Below are 17,810 nucleotides of genomic sequence, written 5' to 3'. Positions count from 1 at the left end.
GTTGCACTAAGAGGTTCAAAAGGAACTTGGTGAAGATTTTGCCTGCAATGAAGAGGAGTGAGATTTCTCTATGATTGTCACAAGATTGTCAAATTCCATTTCACTTGTACAGGTGGACACTGGAGGCATCTTTATATTCTTACAGGATGGCTCTTTGCTCCCACATAGACTGAAAGAGTTCAGTGAGCTCCTTGACCAGGCACTGAACCTTGCTGGGCTCAGCTGGGATAACATCAGCTCCTGGAAATTTGCCTCTAGACAGGAGTATGAGTACTTTTGTCATTTCTAACAGCATGGGAGGGTCATCAAGAGAACAGTTAATGGCAAATTGTGGCAGCCGGTTGATAGGTTCTTTATGTTGCATTTCTGGGTCCTTTCCACAAACTCACCAGTCACACACACTGGATTGGTAAACTATAAGTGGGTGTGATTTATTTGAATGTTCCAGCTGATATATATACACATTGCAGGGTAGCTCAGCAGACAGATCTACTCTTGGGATTCAGCAACCATTACTCACAGCACCAGCTGCAACTCCTGCACTACTAACTGGCTTCTGGTCACATACTGCTTTGCATCCTGGTTCCTTGATCATTTGCATATTCTCTTAAAAATGATAACACAACAATCCCACTTTTTTCTAAGATACCATTACACACATTAAGAGTAAAAATGCATACACAGGAAGGGGTTGCAGAAATTACATAAATGATGAACAGAGATCTATCTTTTAAAAGCTTAAGAGTCCATATAACGTATAGGTGTCTTTCCAATCTTCCCAGATCTTGTGATGATATCACCTTCCTGAGATCTAGACTTATCACTTAGGTGTTCTTGACTTGCAGGTGCATTGGCATTCTGTGTATTACTGGAGTGCTGATCATTTTCATGGCGATCTTCCACAATTTCACTTTCCAAGTTCATCTTATGCTGCGTTTTAGACACAGCTGGAGTATTGGGTGTTATGCTGTTGTACAGTTCCCTTAGCTAGCTACTGTTTCTCCTGAACATCACTGTAACACCTCCTTAACCTCACAGGATCTAGGCTCACTGCACACTTTGGATACTTCCACAGGGAGCCAGGTTGCCTGGGTAGGACGTATGACCCGAACATTTGTCCTACACCCAGCCTAGGCAGTCCTGCACCTGCCTGCGGGTCACATGCTGTCTTTATTCTCCTTTGCTTTTCAAGAAGTTTCTCCAGTATTCCTGAGAATTTGGGCTGCTGTTGGCTTGGCAATGTTGTCCTAACCTGCCTGCCAAACATGATTTCCACTGGTGATGGTAAGCCCATATCTAAAGGCGTCACTCTCAAGTGTAACATGGCAACATGAAGATCTTGCTTTGTTTCTCTTCACTTCACAGTTAATGCTTTAATGGTGCAAACCATTCGCTTGGCAAGACCACTAGATCTGGGATGGTATGGTGAGGTGTCACATGGTTTATGCCTCATTTAGCTCACATGTCCCAAAAATGTCTGCCAGGACATTGTGTGGCCCCTTGTCCAATATAATCTCTTCAGCTGTACCAAACAAACCAAATATTGCACTTATTGTATCTGCCACAGAAGCACTCGAGGTATCCTTCAATTGTCAGATGATTGGAAACTTGGAAAAGTAGTCAGTGAGTAGGAGAACGTTGTCACCATGGATAGTGAGTAAACCTATTCCAATTTTGGACCAAGGATAAGATGGAACCTTCTAAGGGTGTAGCAATTCTTTGCGTTGATGTGGTTGGTGATTCTGGCATGCTTCACATATCCCCATTACCTTCTCATTGTCATTGTTGATTCTTGGCCACACAGTTTCCCTTTCCAGGTGCCTCACCTGCTCTGCGCCCATATGCTCCTGGTGTAACTGGTGAAGAGCTTCAGGTACAAGCACCTGTTTTTCTTTGAAAATCACACCTCTTGAAATACCTAGTTCATCTCTGTATAGCCAGAAACATCTTAGGGTGTCTGGCACTTCTTATAGCTTATCAGGCCATTCTTCTACAATAACATTCCATAGTGCCTTCAGTCATGGATCATTTACTGTTTCCTCCTGAGGTTAGCTGTATTTGCATTGACCAATACTCATCAGATCAACACTGAGTACATCTTCAACATCTACACCATCTACTTGTAGGTCTAGCAAAACATCTGCACTTTTTTTTTGGATTCGGTAACCTGCTCAGTGTCTGATCTAACCATTTTGCTACCTGGTTTATAACAAAGTTCGAAGTTGTATCCCTGTATTTTTAGTAGAAGTCACTGTAGTCTGTGTGGTGCACTCATCAGTGGCTTACAACAAATCATCTCCAGTAATTTGTGGTCGGTTTCCACAATGAATCATTTACCAAAACATGTGGAATCTTGTGATACCGAATGCCAGGGTGAGTGTCTCACTCTCTATGTTTGAATAATTGGATTGCACTTGCAATAGATTTTTGAAACCAAATGCAATTGGTTTTCCATCTTACATAATGCATGCTCCCAATCCTTTCTGAGATGTGTGACCTCCAAAAGCATCTTTTTTCTTGGATCTTAGTATTGTAGAACACATATCTCTTCTGACAACGCCTGTGTAGGTGACTCAAACACACGCTGATGGTCCTCCTGCCATACATATGGAACATCCTTCCTAACAGCTCTCTAAGCGATGATGCTCCAACGATAAAGTTGGGTATGAACGGCACTAATAAGGTAAAGAATACTGTCCCGTCTGTCCAGGGGAGTAGGCATATGCCGTACATCTCCAAGTCTGCCAGGGTCAGGGTGGGTCCTAGAACTTGACTAAATAGAGCCACAAATGTTAATCTGACCCATGTTCACCTGGTATTTCTTGCTGTTGAAGATGAGTCCTTCACAATGAGCTGTTGCTATCAGTGAGTGTAGATTTCGGTCTTGCTCTTCAGCAATATCTTCAGCACTGGGTACGCATCCAGGAACACTTTCTGTAATTCTGCCCATGTGCTGCTGCAACAAATCCTGACTTATGGATAAACCAGAAGGTAGTCACTGGAAGCAGCATCTTCCGATTGGTGCCCTGAAAATAGTGATTTCATGAGATCCCTCTGCCAAATGAACCAACAATATGGCATCCAGCTTGGAGAAAACCTTTGCTGCTGTGAATTTGGGATTCAATTCCTCTGATGTTGGAATCTTGTGTGGGCATCTCTTTAGAGTGAGATGTAGATGGGTCCAAGCTTACCCAGATTGTGCCATCTTTTTTCAGTACGCTTGTGAAAGAGCTAATCAGTCAGCATGCTGATGCACACAGCCGATAATGTCAACACGCTCTAGCTCTTCCTAAATGTGGGCACTGCACTGCCTAGGAGGGTTGATTGACGGAATTGCATCTTCTCTGGGGTGTGATATAACGCTACCTTTGAAGATATCTATGGCGTCAAATCTGTCTGGGTTCTTCTCTTGGACTGACTCAATGTAACTATTTTTGGCCTCTCCTGCTGCAATTGATGATCTTGTGTATGTGCACAATGCACAATGTTGAGTTCCAAATGCACTGGTAACCCTGCTACTGTTGGCCCGCTCGTGTCTACCAGGTAGAATATTGTGGTCTCCATACAGACATACATAGCTGTATTTCAATGCCAGTGTAACAATGCAATGCATGGGTGACCCACTGTACGCAGTTAGTTTGGCTGTCATAGGTTGTATCATTGACTCCCACTGATCTAGATACATATCCTTCAGTATTCTGACTGGTAAGATATCTGTGCTCACCCCCGTGTCGACTTTGGCTGAGAGCATGTGTTCACCGCTCTTCCTCAGGAATATAATGCTAACTTCATCCACATGTTGTGTCACATTTACAAAGTGGAAAGCTGCTCACTTTTGGATAGAAGATTTCTCCACTCTGAAGCTTCACCCTAGTCTGTCTTGCCACTAACCTTGTTTAAGTGCTTGCGTTTATGCAGGTTTCTGGTGCACTCCTTATTGTTGCTGCCAGTATCCTGTACGTACTTTTTGTTTGGTTGTATGGCCTTCCAATTCATGCTGGGGAAATTGGTAGTCATCTTCCTAATGTTCCCTGCCTTTTACAGATGCTCACGATTTATAATGGACATGTAACCTCTCTAAAACAAAAACAGAATTACCTGGAAAAACTCAGCAGGTCTGGCAGCATCGGCGGAGAAGAAAAGAGTTGACGTTTCGAGTCCTCATGACCCTTCGACAGAACTTGCGTTCGAGTCCAAGAAAGAGTTGAAATATAAGCTGGTTTAAGGTGTGTGTGTGGGGGGCAGAGAGATAGAGAGACAAAGAGGTGGAGGGGGGGGTGGTGGTTGTAGGGACAAACAAGCAGTGATAGAAGCAGATCATCAAAAGATGTCAACGACAATAGTACAATAGAACACATAGGTGTTAAAATTAAAGTTGGTGATATTATCTAAACGAATGTGCTAATTAAGAATGGATGGTAGGGCACTCAAGGTATAGCTCTAGTGGGGTTTTTTTTTATATAATGGAAATAGGTGGGAAAAGGAAAATCTTTATAATTTATTGGAAAAAAAAGGGAAGGGGGAAACAGAAAGGGGGTGGGGATGGGGGAGGGAGCTTACGACCTAAAGTTGTTGAATTCAATATTCAGTCCGAAAGGCTGTAAAGTCCCTAGTCGGAAGATGAGGTGTTGTTCCTCCAGTTTGCGTTGGGCTTCACTGGAACAATGCAGCAAGCCAAGGACAGACATGTGGGCAAGAGAGCAGGGTGGAGTGTTGAAATGGCAAGCGACAGGGAGATTTGGGTCATTCTTGCGGACAGACCGCAGGTGTTCTGCAAAGCGGTCGCCCAGTTTACGTTTGGTCTCTCCAATGTAGAGGAGCCCTCTATATGGGGAGAAAGCGGGAGCAAGCTGTTGATTTGGATGATCAGCCATGACCATAATGAATGGCAGAGCAGGCTTGAAGGGCCGAATGGCCTACTCCTGCTCTTAGTTTCTATGTTTACACTGTGGAGAGACTCAGCCTTGCAGCCTCTGGTTTTTTTATTGTAATCTCTTGTCACATCTCCAGAATCAAATCTCCTGCATTGGCAAGCCCAATGTCCTCTTATGGCACATTCCTTGCAAGGGTCTTGGAATGCAGGACAGCTTTGCGGTTGGTACAGCGGACTACACTTCCCACACGGCTTGCTTACTTTCTGCATCCTGGCTGCTGTGCCAATGCTGATAGCTGCAGCCAATGTTTGCAGGTGTTGTTGCCCAGCCACAATAGCTTCATATTTTCTGCCAGATTTTAGCAGTGTGTCAATATCATGACCTTTTTCTCCAAAAGGTCTTTTTGGAAGGCTTCGATGGGTGTTGAAGCTGTAACTAGCTCCATTACCCTTTCAGAAAGTTCAGCTTCCAAAAAATCACAGTCCTTGCCCTTATCACGGCACCTACTGACGAACTGATCAATTGATTCTCGTGGCTGTTGTCAATAAGCCACCAGCTGCAATCAGTGTATTCTGAAGTTCACCTTTACACAAAACTGATCCTCCAGTGTGTTCCACAGCTTAACAAGGTCCTTCTGATCCTCCTTAGACAGGCTTGAAGTACTGACTCAATGCAACCCCTCGTTTCCAATAGCTATCTTTATTACCACTGCCTGGTTATCCGGTTCTGTCAGATAAAGCTCAAAAGCATAATTCCATCCTTTGTTAAAAGAGCCTAAATTTGGATAGTACATTATGGCCTTCCAATTCATGCTGGGGAAATTGGAGATCATCTCTCTGACATACCCTGCCTTTACAGATGCTCATGATTTATAGGGGATATGTAACCTCTTTACTCCATGGAGAGATTCAGCAATACAGTCTCTGCTTTTTTAATTCTCTTCCCTCTCTTTTTTGGCTGCAGTTCAGATTTCTGCCACACACATCCCAGTGGCACTGTTTTCCAATTTTGCACTTTTTTCATCTTTTGGGTAGGAATGGCACTCAAGGATGACTCAATGTCCCTGCAGATTTGCTGCCCAATTCAAAACCAGCTGCAGTGTGACTCTGGGCTGACTCATTGCTCCCATTCACCACCGATTTGGCAATCTCACAAACCAGGTACTCACTGTTCTGCAAACTACCATAGGGGGACTCTGTCTCCTGGGGTTTCAATGCACAAATAGCCTCTGCATTGTCCTGAATTGTGTTTCTGGCTTTTCCTGTGGTCTTCAAATTCACACCGCTGCCACCCTGTTGCATTCCTGGCTTCTTTACAAAAACCCACCAGTCACACACACTGGATTGGTAAACTATAAGTAAGTTTGATTTATTCGAAGACTCCAAGTGATATATATATATCATTACAGGATAGCTCAGCAAACAGGTCTATTGTAGAGGTTCAACAACTATTACTCACAGCAACAGCTACAACTCCTACACTACTACAAGCTGCTGGTCACGTGCTACTTTACATCCAGGTTCCTTGATTATTTGTATATTCTCTTAAAGTGATATCGCAACACTTTATTGATGGATGAAGGCTGATTGTGGATGTGATTAAAGTGCTCTACCAATCTTTCTAGAATTGGATTTAGAATATGAACATAAAAAAATAGAAGCAGGCCTAAGCCATGTGATTCCTGCTCTGCCATTCAATCAGATTGAGCCTGACCTTCTACCTAAATTCCACTTTCCCACCCTATCGTCATGTTCCTTGATTCCCTTGGCATCCAAAAATCTACCAACCTCAGTCTTGAGCATATTCAACAACTGAGCATCCAAAGCTCTCTGGGATAGAGTATTCCAAAGATTCACAAACCTCTGAGTAAGAAATTTCTCCTCCTCCCTACCGAAATGGCTGTCCCCTTATCCAGGACATTGACCTCTGGTTCTAGACTCCCCAACCAGGTGAAACATTCTCTCAACAACCCTGTCGTGTATTCTAAGAATTTTATACTTTTCAATAAGATCACCTTTCATTCTTCTAAATAAGAAAATATAGGCCCAGTCTACTCAATCTTTCCTCATAGACAATCATTCACGTCCACCTGAGCAAGCCGTGGGGCCTTGGTTTAATGTCTCACCCAAAAGACTGCACCTCTAACAGTGCAGCACCCACTCAGTACCACACTGAAGTATCAGCTGATTTGATGTGTTCCGGACTCTGGAGTGGGGCCTAAACCTACAACCTTCTGAGGTACAGGCAAGAGTATAAAATCCCAAGTTTCTTGAACAGCACATTCATGCGTCAATCCATGAGGCTGTTGGATTGCCTCCCTCACTTATTATTTATAATTGACCGTGGGCATTGCTGCTTTGTCATTAAAATTGGCATCTTACCACTGATACTGATATTTTCAGCCAGCAGTGAACAGATACTAACCTGAAAATGCAACATTAATGCTTGTTACAATAGTGGCTATGTGTCCAGTGAACTGTGCTCCCTGTGTGATTAATCTATGTCAGTAGTGTATGGATGGCATAGTACTTAATCTGTTTTTAAAATTCAGAAGGAACTCATTGAACTATCCAGACTTTTATAAAACATGCTTTGGATAAAGCTGGAGATGGGTTTTATATTGGTTATAGTTCAAGTAGTTTGAGTACTCATTGCTAGTTGCTTCACATTCCCTAGGCACTGACGTATCAGATCGCCAACCTGAGTCCTAAATTGTACACAAATGGGTCAATATGCACCCAGAATCATGTCACATGAATGTAAAAGCAAGGGTATAAGAAAATCCAGAGCCAGAGAAAGCCATTTATCCCATTCAGCCCTCTCCATTCACAGTCCATGTATGCTATCATGAATTCCCCTCCCACAATGACCATTGATCTCCTACTTCAGAGAAGAATAAAAATCCTTGCACAGCCTCCCTGATAAAAATGGCATCAAAGCAAATGAAAATGAAGAACAGGCAAAGATCAACTGTCCATTAATCCTACCCAAGGGTCTGGAGAATCATGGTGAGACACTTCGTATTCCTCAGAAACCACATCATCTCCTGGGAGAGACAAACAAAGGGCACAAAATGCGAGGGCCGAAAGAGGGGGGGAAGTCCAAAATATTCCTCTCTAACCTCCTCACAAGCAATCAAAAACAGTTCTGGAGTCTTGTTATGATTTGGTAGAGACCAGTAACCTTTTGTTTAGAGTTGACAAAGTGTGAAATCCCAGCTACCCACTAGAAGAATGAAGCACAAGATTCCAGTTTTAAACAACAAAATAAATTTTACCATACAAAGTCAGGAAAGTGAAATAATTTACAATATCTATCTTATACTCTAACATTTAGAATTAACATGAGGTAAATATAAGTTAATAGGCAAACTGTGGTCAAACACACCACACTGCACAGTAAATGGCAGATGTGACCAAGACAGATCCCATAGATTTCTCTGCAATCCACCCAGACATTAGTGACCACTGTGAGTCACAAAATCTCATTAAAATTCTGTCTCCCTCATGAGGGATTTTAACTCTTCACTTTCAAAGATTTAGGCTCTGAACTCCCTCAAAAACCATTCCTCAACCTTCCTCAATGATTGATCACATCACAATGGTACAATCTCTTCTCCTGAGACTGTGTTCCACAGGATTCACAATGCTACACTCCCTCCTTGAATTACCAATTCACTTCCAACTCTTTCATAGACCAATAGTTTCCCTAAGCTGGAACTACCCCTGGGTTTCTCCAAACTCCAGTCTCCCAGCTGCATTGAGTTATAAATGGCCTGAAGGCCTCTTTTGAGCCCCAACTGCTTGGCATGGAACCAGTGACCTTCAGCCACCTTCTCAGCTCCCCAGTGCTTCTCTTGAGCCCTCACTGCCTGGAACCTGCTAACAGCTCTCAGCGCTTCTCTGTGAACTGCAAATCACGCAAGGTCCAAACTGCAACCAACCCCTCTCCCAGCGAACAGATACATTGAAACCAGAGAACTTTCTTGATCTCGACCCATCTCCATGACTTCAGCATCCACTGGATGCTTTTATTCTCATTTAGCTCTAACTCCCAAAATCTGTCTCTGGACTGCACATGTTTGCAAGTGGTATACACATCACATCTCCAATGTCCCCAGCTAACTAAGCCCACCTACTGTTTTATGGCTCCATCTCTTCTATTCTGACATTATTAAACAAACATGGGTAACTTCTGAACTGCCATTTTCTTTTAGGTGCTCAATCTCTAAAACCCAGCATTTTAGTTACTTTAACAGCTGTTGGACTGGGTCTGCGGCAGGTGGTGAGGGAACCAACAAAAGGGAAAAACACACTTGACCTCATCCTCACCAACCTGCCTGCTACAGATGCATCTGTCCATGACAGTATTGATAGGAGTGACCACTGCACAGTCGTTGTGGAGACAAAGTCCTGCCTTCACATTAAGGATACCATCCATCATGTTGTGTGGCACTACCACCGTGCTAAATGAGATAGATTTCAAACAGATCTAGCAACTCAAGACTAGGGATCCATGAGGCACTGTGGGCCATCAGCAGCAGCAGAATTATACTCAAACACAATCTGTAACCTCATGGCCCGGCATACCCCCCACTCTACCATTACCATCAAGTCAGGGGATCAACCCTGTTTCAATGAAGAGTGCAGGAGAACATGCCAGGAGCACCACTAGGCATACCTAAAATGAGGTGTCAACCTGGTGAAGCTATAACACAGGACTACTTGCCAAACAGCATAAGCAGCAAGTGATAGACAGAGCTCAGCGATCCCACAATCAATGGATCAGATCTAAGCTCTGCAGCCCTGCTACATCCAGTCGTGAATGGTGGTGGGCAATTAAACAACTCACTGGAGGAGGAGGCTCCACAAGTATCCCCATCCTCAATGTTGGGGGAGCCCAGCACATCAGTGCAAAAGATAAGGCTGAAGCATTTATTACAACCTACAGCCAGAAGTGCAGAGTGGATGATCCATCTTGGCCTCCTCTGGAGGTCCCCAGCATCACAGATGCCAATCTTCAGCCAATTCGATTCACTCCACGTGATATCAAGAAATGGCTGAAGGCACTGGATACTGCAAAGGCTATAGGCCCTCACAGTATTCCAGTAATAGTACTAAAGACTTGTGCTCCAGAACTTGCTGCGCCCCTAGCCAAGCTGTTCCAGTACAGCTACAACACCTGTATCTACCCAGCTATGTGGAAAATTGCTCAGATATGCCCTGTACACAAAAAGCAGGAAAGCAGGATAAATCCAACTCAGCCAATTACCGTCCCATTAATCTACTCTCGAACATCAGTAAGGTAATGAAAGGGGTCACCAAAAGTGCTATCAAGCAGCACTTGTTTAGCAATAACCTGCTCACTGGCACCCAGTTTGGGTTCCAACAGGGCCACTCAGCTCCTGACCTCATAACAGCCTTGGTTCAAACATGGGCAAAAGAGCTGAACTCCTAAGGTGAAGTGAGAGTGACTGCCCTTGACATTAAGGCCACATTTTACTAACTGCGGCATCAAGGAGCCCTAGCAAAACTGGAGTCAATAGGAATCAGGGGGAAAACTCTACACTGGCTGATGTCATACCTAGCACAAAGGTTGTGGTTGTTGGAGGTCAGTCATCTCAGCTCCAGGACATCACTGCAGGAATTCCCCAGGATAGTGTCCTCGGCCCAACCATCTTCAGCTATTTCATCAATGACCTTCCTTCCATCATAAGGTCAGAAGTGGGGATGTTCGCTGATGTTTGCATAATGTTCAGCACCAATCGTGACTCCTCAGATACTGAAGCAGTCCGTGTCCAAATGCAGCAAGACCTGGACAATATCCAGGTTGGGCTGACAAGTGGCAAGAAACATTTGTGCCACAGAACTGCCAGGCAATGACCATCTCCAACAAGAGAGAACCTAACCATCACCCCTTGACATTCAATGGCATTAACAACACTGAATCCCCCATTATCAACATCTTGGGGTTACCATTGACCAGAAACTAAACCAGACAAATACTATGGCTACAAGAGCTAGACAGAGGCTAGGAATCCTGTGACAGGTAACTCACCTCCTGACTCCACAAAGCCTATCCACCATCTACAAGGCACAAGTCAGGAGTGTGATGGAATACTCCCCACTTGCCTGGATGAGTGCAGCTCCCACAACACTGAAGAAACTCAACACCATCCAGGACAAAGCAGCCCGCTTGATTGGCACCCCATCCACAAACATTCACTCCCTCCACCATGACACACAGTAGCAGCAGTGTGTACCATCTACAAAACGCACTGCAGGAATTCACCAAGGCTCTTTAGACAGCACCTTCCAAACCCACAACCACTACCATCTAGAAGGACAAGGGCAGTAGATAGATGGGAACACCACCACCTGGAAATTCCCCTTCAAGTCACTCAGCATCCTGACTTGGAAATATATTTGGCATTCCTTCACTGTTGCAGTGTCAAAATCCTGGAACTCTCTTCCTAACAGCACTGTGGGTGTACCTACACCACATGGACTGCAGCGATTCAAGAAGGCAGCTCACCACCAGCTTCTCAAGGGCAACTAGGGATGGGCAATAAATGCTGGCCCAGCCAGCGAAGCCCACATCGCATGAATGTTTAGAAAAGAAAATTCCATAAGGTCACAGGTCTCTGTGATGACCTCTTGGTAAAGCAAAGCCTTGTCATACACTGGTCTTGGGTGTGTGAATGTAGGAATAGTGTTAGCTGAAGACCCTGTGTGGATAGGGCATCCTGCCAACAGTTCTCCTCTCTCTTGCAAGAGCTGGTGCTGCTCTGCCTAGCATCACCTCCTCCTTTGGTTCATCGTTCAGAGCAAAGAGAGCCTCTAGAAAGGTGTCCATGACCAAACATTCCCTTTCTCCTGGTGATTCCTGAAGTGCAGCACAGCACGCCCTCTCTTTACATGTAGTCCCGAGAGACCTTCCAGGAGAAATGTCGATAGAGTGTTGGTGAGCTTTGACAAGGTATCCAAGAAAGACTCCCATTGTGTCTCAAAATTCTTCTTCAAATACAATCGTCAGTCGATCTCCATCAACAAGTGAACATTGAGCGTTGAGCACAGCTCCATGTAATGCTCAAGATCCTCAGTGACAATCCTGTTCAGCTGCTCTCTGTCAGGCAAGGTCATTAAATGAAATGTTACTCACTGTACGGCCTCTTTAATGCATTCTTTCGGCAGTCTAATTATCTAACATGCCCCTTAATGAGCCTTTGAGCAGCAATGCCTAGTACATGCTTTAAGTTCTCTACCAAGATGTCATCTTGCACTAAACATGGGCTGGAATTGCAGCTGAACTATCTTAGTGCCTAAAATATCCAGAAAAATTGCCTCCTGGGAAAAGGAGAGCCACCTTACATCTCACCTGTTCATCTTCTTCATCCACTTAATAGCTTGATCCCTGTCCTCCCAAACATTACTATTAAATATCTTGACAACTCTCAATCTTAATTCTCAACAAATACCTATCCAATTCCTTTCTAAAAGTGTAAAATGGCCCCGATTTAATTACCTTCCCAGAGAGTTTGATTATATTCACTGTCCCATTGAAAATAAATCTTTTCTTGTCTTGCTGAAGGTTTGTGAATTCGTATTTGTGTTCTATTATCCTATTGTCATGTCCCTAAGACATGAAAGAGATCATAAACTGTTTTAAATCAAACCTTGCTTTCTGTTTAAAAAATGGACTTTGCTGGACCAAAAACATGGCTGCTACAGGTCACATGATTTAAAAGTTGGCTACATATCTGGAAACCTCCAACAGTAATTACAAGACAAAGCTCAACCCTCCTCCTTGTGAAATCTCACACCTGTCATTGTGTGTGTGAGCCTTTTACAATCAATGAAACAAGGGAGTAGTAGATAGACTGTCTCCCCAGCCTGGTCTTATACCAAAGAGAGAGCCATCGAAAGATGTTATACCTGCAGAGGTGCTAATAACCACCACCTATCCTCCTAAGATGAACAATGGATTTTAACCAGAGGCATAGAAACTGATTGTTACCCTGAAACTGATTCATCAATGGGAAACACTACATGACATAAGCTCCTTTGGCTTTGGAAAGTTTTAATGTTACATTCCTGGACTCCCAGGGTAGTCTTTTGTTAAACATTCAGCCTATCAACACCAAGCTGGACTCCAGGCTGACAGCAAAGCCTGCCTCAAGTCTAAACTTCTTCGAGACCTGGTTCTCTGGAAGACTCCTGCCATTGCCTGTAGAGTGGACCAAGTCTCTGGATACCAACCTCACCTTGCTGCACCATCACCAACTTTGAAGGGATTCAGCAAACTCCTGCTTTCGGCTAGCTGAACCCACCTGAACTTTAACTCCAACGTGAATGAGCACTCACTGGACTCTAACATTCATATCAATATTTTTGGGGCTTTTTTGTTTTAAGTTATTCCTAGTTACAAAACTCTTTTCTTTCCTATCTGCTTCTTCTGTGTGTGCATGTAATTGTGACAACCATCCCCAAGGTTTGAATGTATGAATAAACTATACTTCTGATTCAATCCTAAAGAGTGTTTGCTGTGAGCCACTTTAAAATTGACTTTACAAACAGAGGGTTTGGGGGAAAATCGCCACAGCCTATTTCAGAAATTGAAACACCTCTGCTTATGGGCAGATGGCGAGGAAAAATAAAGGAGTTCAGCTTGTCTCTCTCCCCTGTCTGTAACACTGAGTGGGATTTCCCAGTAAGTTCCTGCCTAAAGTCAATGGACCTTTGGCTCATCCGTCAAGTTTTCCATCCCACTCGCGACAACTCCCGCGGGAGGTGGGACCGGAAAATTCCGCCTGCTATGTTGATTGCTTGTTGTTTACTGCAACCTTCTATCATTTGGAAAATCTGTTTCATGTCTCCCCTCAATCTTTACTCCAGGTTTTTTTTTCTGTTTGTCAATTGTTAAGAAGAAATCATGCATGCGCCTATAAGGCCTGGAATCATTTTGGCCTCTCCTCTCTGAATCTTTTTTTCTTACTGCACCATGTGTTTTCTGGAGGTATGGTGAGTGCCAGTCCATACAATATTCTAGAACTGACCTCACATAGATCTGTGCAGCATCAATATAATTGGCTTTGATCTGCAATCTGATCAGCACCTTTTTATCCTCAATAACCATCGCACACGAAACCAGGGTGCTTTCGCACCATAATCAGCCATCACTCCCAAATCCCCAAGGAAATGAGTAAGCAAATTATAGCACTGCCTGAGGTGAAGAAGTTGCAGAGAAGTTTATTTTGGCAATGGATTAAAAAAAAGTTGCAGCACTTCTGCTGGGGAATAAAAATACCGTATTTATTTTCCTGTGTTACACCAAGGCAGCAAGAAGAGGCAAAAGCCAACAGTCCTTTACATATTATTTTAATTAAACAGTTTTTGGAAAAACTCCTTTTTAAAATTATCTTACTTGGTTTTTACCTATTTACAGCAGGTTGCACTGAAATAATCTCCAGATGGATACCGGGAAATAACCTTTGATGTATATTGTAGCACAATTTTACAGATGAACACAATATTTACTCTGTAACAGTTGCTTTCTTACTGACCCCAGCATGGTCGCCTGCTATCTCCTGAAACACTGACAGTGCAGAGCTTCAGCAGCACCTGCTTGCTCTCCCCTACCCGATCATGGTAGCTACCAGACTCTGCATTTGTGAGTGTATCTTCTCATGCCTAGGCTCCTGCCTTCCTTCTTGCAGCAGTTGTGCCAGGTTTCAGTGCATGCATCATCCACTCTAGGATGGGCGTCTCTCTTTAGCATGAAGGAAGAACCTGTATAGGACAGCTGGCATTATGCCAACCACCTTGATGTTCTAAACATCAAAGTCTAATTCTGCATGAAGAGCTTTGATACCTACTGGTCATCGAGTGACATCTGTGATTGTCATTTGTATAATGACTCATTCATGACTGTTCTTCTCTGTAGCAGCTCCAATGATACTGTGGATTTGGAAGCTGAGAGTTATGCCAGCCCCATGTGATAGACTCAGTAATCCAATGCCTGAACTAAGAGAGCCAGTAGCACTCCAGAAAACTATGGATAATTAGCCAACTGACCCAGCTCATTATTGGAACCTGGAGGGGTAGATCTATCACTTGGAATGGGATTCTTACTGCTTCCTAATACCACAGCCAATGTATTAATGTATAGAATGATCCAAGTTAGACAAACAACAGGAAACCTATCAGTACTGACAAGCTGCATGGTTTTAGATAGTTCATCAAAGGTTTTTGGGGTTAGATGGGAATGTGGAAATCGAAACACAAGAAAATCAGCCATGATCTTATTGAATGGCGGAGTAGGCTCGAGGGGTGAATGGTCTACTCCTGTTCCTATTTCTTATGTTCTTAAACATTCCCCATGATATTAACATGACTTGACTGCTGCAAGTGGTGCATTGTAAAACCATACCAGGTTGTAGCAAAGAAACAACAATAACTTGCATTTATATAGCACCTTTAATGTAGTAAAATGTCCTGAGGTGCCTTACAGTAGCATAATCAGACAAAAACCTGACACCAAGCTGCATAACCAGATCTTAACCTGGTGGCCAAAAGCTTGGACAAAGAATGGGTTTTAAGGAGAGTATTAAAGGAGGAGAGAGAGGTAGAGAGGCAGACAGAGTTAGAGAAGTATTTCCAGAGTTTAGGGCATATGCAGCTAAGACACAGTCACCAATGTGGGAGCAAGGAAAATCCGGTATGCGAAAGGTCAGAACTAGAGGAGTGCAGTGCTCTTGGAGGGTTGTAGGGCGAGAGGAGATTATAGTGACAGGAAGAGGGTGAGGCCATGGGAGAATCTGGACTTTTGATTAGTGTAGCTTGTCATTTCAGATCCCAGCTACTTTGAAAGCTAATAGCGTAATTGTCACTTCTCATTTGTTGTGGTGTATGTGGTTTTCCCTGTTGCAAAACATGAACTAATTGTCCATTTTGACCAAGAACATTCATTGTTATTGCTTTCTAAAATTAACAGAAACAACTCAGAAATGTTTTCTATATAATAGATAATTACAGTGCCTTTGCTGCTGCTCAAATGCCATTGCTTTTATTCCAAATGAGCAATGCATACTCATTAGTTGGAATCCATCAGCACAATCTGGGCAGCTTAAAGTTTATACAGTCCCCATCACTCATGAAGCTGAGATAAGTGGCAGTAAGCACCACTTCTGTTTGAATGTCACCTTCGTATGGATTTTTAGTTTTGATATATAGAAAAACTGGAATTTTGTTACTGAATTGGTAAATACTAGGGATTAACATGGAACATAGAACCTAGTGAACTGTTTTAAATAGCTGGTATACTTAATACATGTGCCACCTTTGTAAATATACACAATTCTCATACAATCTATGGTTAGTGATGGTTAGTGTCCCTTGGTTTAAACTGAATGTTCAGCCTGATACTAAAAGAACCTAGTCATGAAAGTAGAGTATCCTGCTAAAATGTTACCTTATTTAGAAATAACTGGTTCAAGACAATACAACGATCTTGTAACAATGCACCACTGATTGTATCTGCTGCTATTTATTTTGCTGAACTTTTTGTGGGGACTGTATAAACTTTCAGAGTGAGATTTTAACACATTGAAAACACGGAGTTAAAATCAGCCCTGAAAGGTCAGCCATAGCTCTCTTGGTAGCACTTTTGCCTCTGAGTGAAAAGGTTGTGGGATCAAGTCCCAATCAAGGCCGGTGCCGTACTGAGGGAATGCTGCACTGCCGGAAGTGCTGTTTCTTGGGTGAGACATTGGGCAGAAATTTGCGCTAAGTGGGTGGGCAGGTGCACGCCCGACACACTCGAGCGTAGAGTGATGCCCGATGAGGTTGGGCGAGTATCCCGACATCATCGCGCACTCGTGCAATATTTCGGTTGGCGGGATGAGGTTTCTAAGACCAATTGAATGTTGAATAAAAATCTTTACATTTCATTTATTACCTTTCCCTGCTCACGTGACAGAGTCACATGAGGGGACATGTTTTTTAAGAAAGCGAAGTTATCTATTTCTGATTTTTAAAATCTTCAGCTCCCTGAGGCAGCTCCGTGCCTCAAGGAGCTTTCATTGTATGCACTCGTACGCATGTGTGAACTCCCACGTTCGCCCTCCTCCTGCTACCACCCCGGCAGCGCTGTAGCGCGCCTTTCACACTGGCTGGCTGTTAATTGGCCAGCCAGCATGAAATCGATGTTGGGGCCCAATCGGGGGCAGGGGGGTCAGCTTCACAACCGCTCCTGGGCCCGCTTGACATGCCCACCCAACATGGTCAAAATCCTGGCCATTAAATCAAGGCCCTCTCCAGCCTCTCAGGTAGGTATATAAGACCCTATGACCATGTTATGAGGAAGAGAGGGTGTAATGACCTGATGTGCCCGACATGTTTCTTACTCAGAACAATCGCGTGACCCCTAACATGCAGTAGGAAAGGTTATACCTTCCATCACTACATTTCCTCCCCCTTTAGTTTTTTTTTATATTTCCTATTTACAAAGAATGTTTTAATCCACAACATATACATATATACACAGGTCAGGCGATTAAAGATTAAGTCTCTGAGGTGTTTTTTTAACTCTAAGGTCAGAAGTGGGGATGTTCGCTGATGTTTGCACAGATACTAAAACAGCCCAAGTCCAAATGCAGCAAGTCCTGGACAATATCCAGGCTTGGGCTGACAAGCGGCAAGTAATATTCGTGCCATACAAGTGCCAGGCAATGACCATCTCCAATAAGAGAGAATCCAACCATTGCCCCCTTGATGTTCAATGGCATTACCATCACTGAATCCCTCACTATCAACATCCTGGGGGTTACCATTGACCAGAAACTGAACTGGACCAGCTATATAAATACTATGGCTACAAGAGCAGGTCAGAGACTAGGAATCGTGTGACGAGTAACTCAGCTCCTGACTCCCCAAAACC

This window comes from Carcharodon carcharias, chromosome 15 (genome assembly GCF_017639515.1).
Source record: "Carcharodon carcharias isolate sCarCar2 chromosome 15, sCarCar2.pri, whole genome shotgun sequence".
NCBI lineage: Eukaryota > Metazoa > Chordata > Chondrichthyes > Lamniformes > Lamnidae > Carcharodon > Carcharodon carcharias.
Note: the sequence above shows the minus strand (reverse complement) of the source record.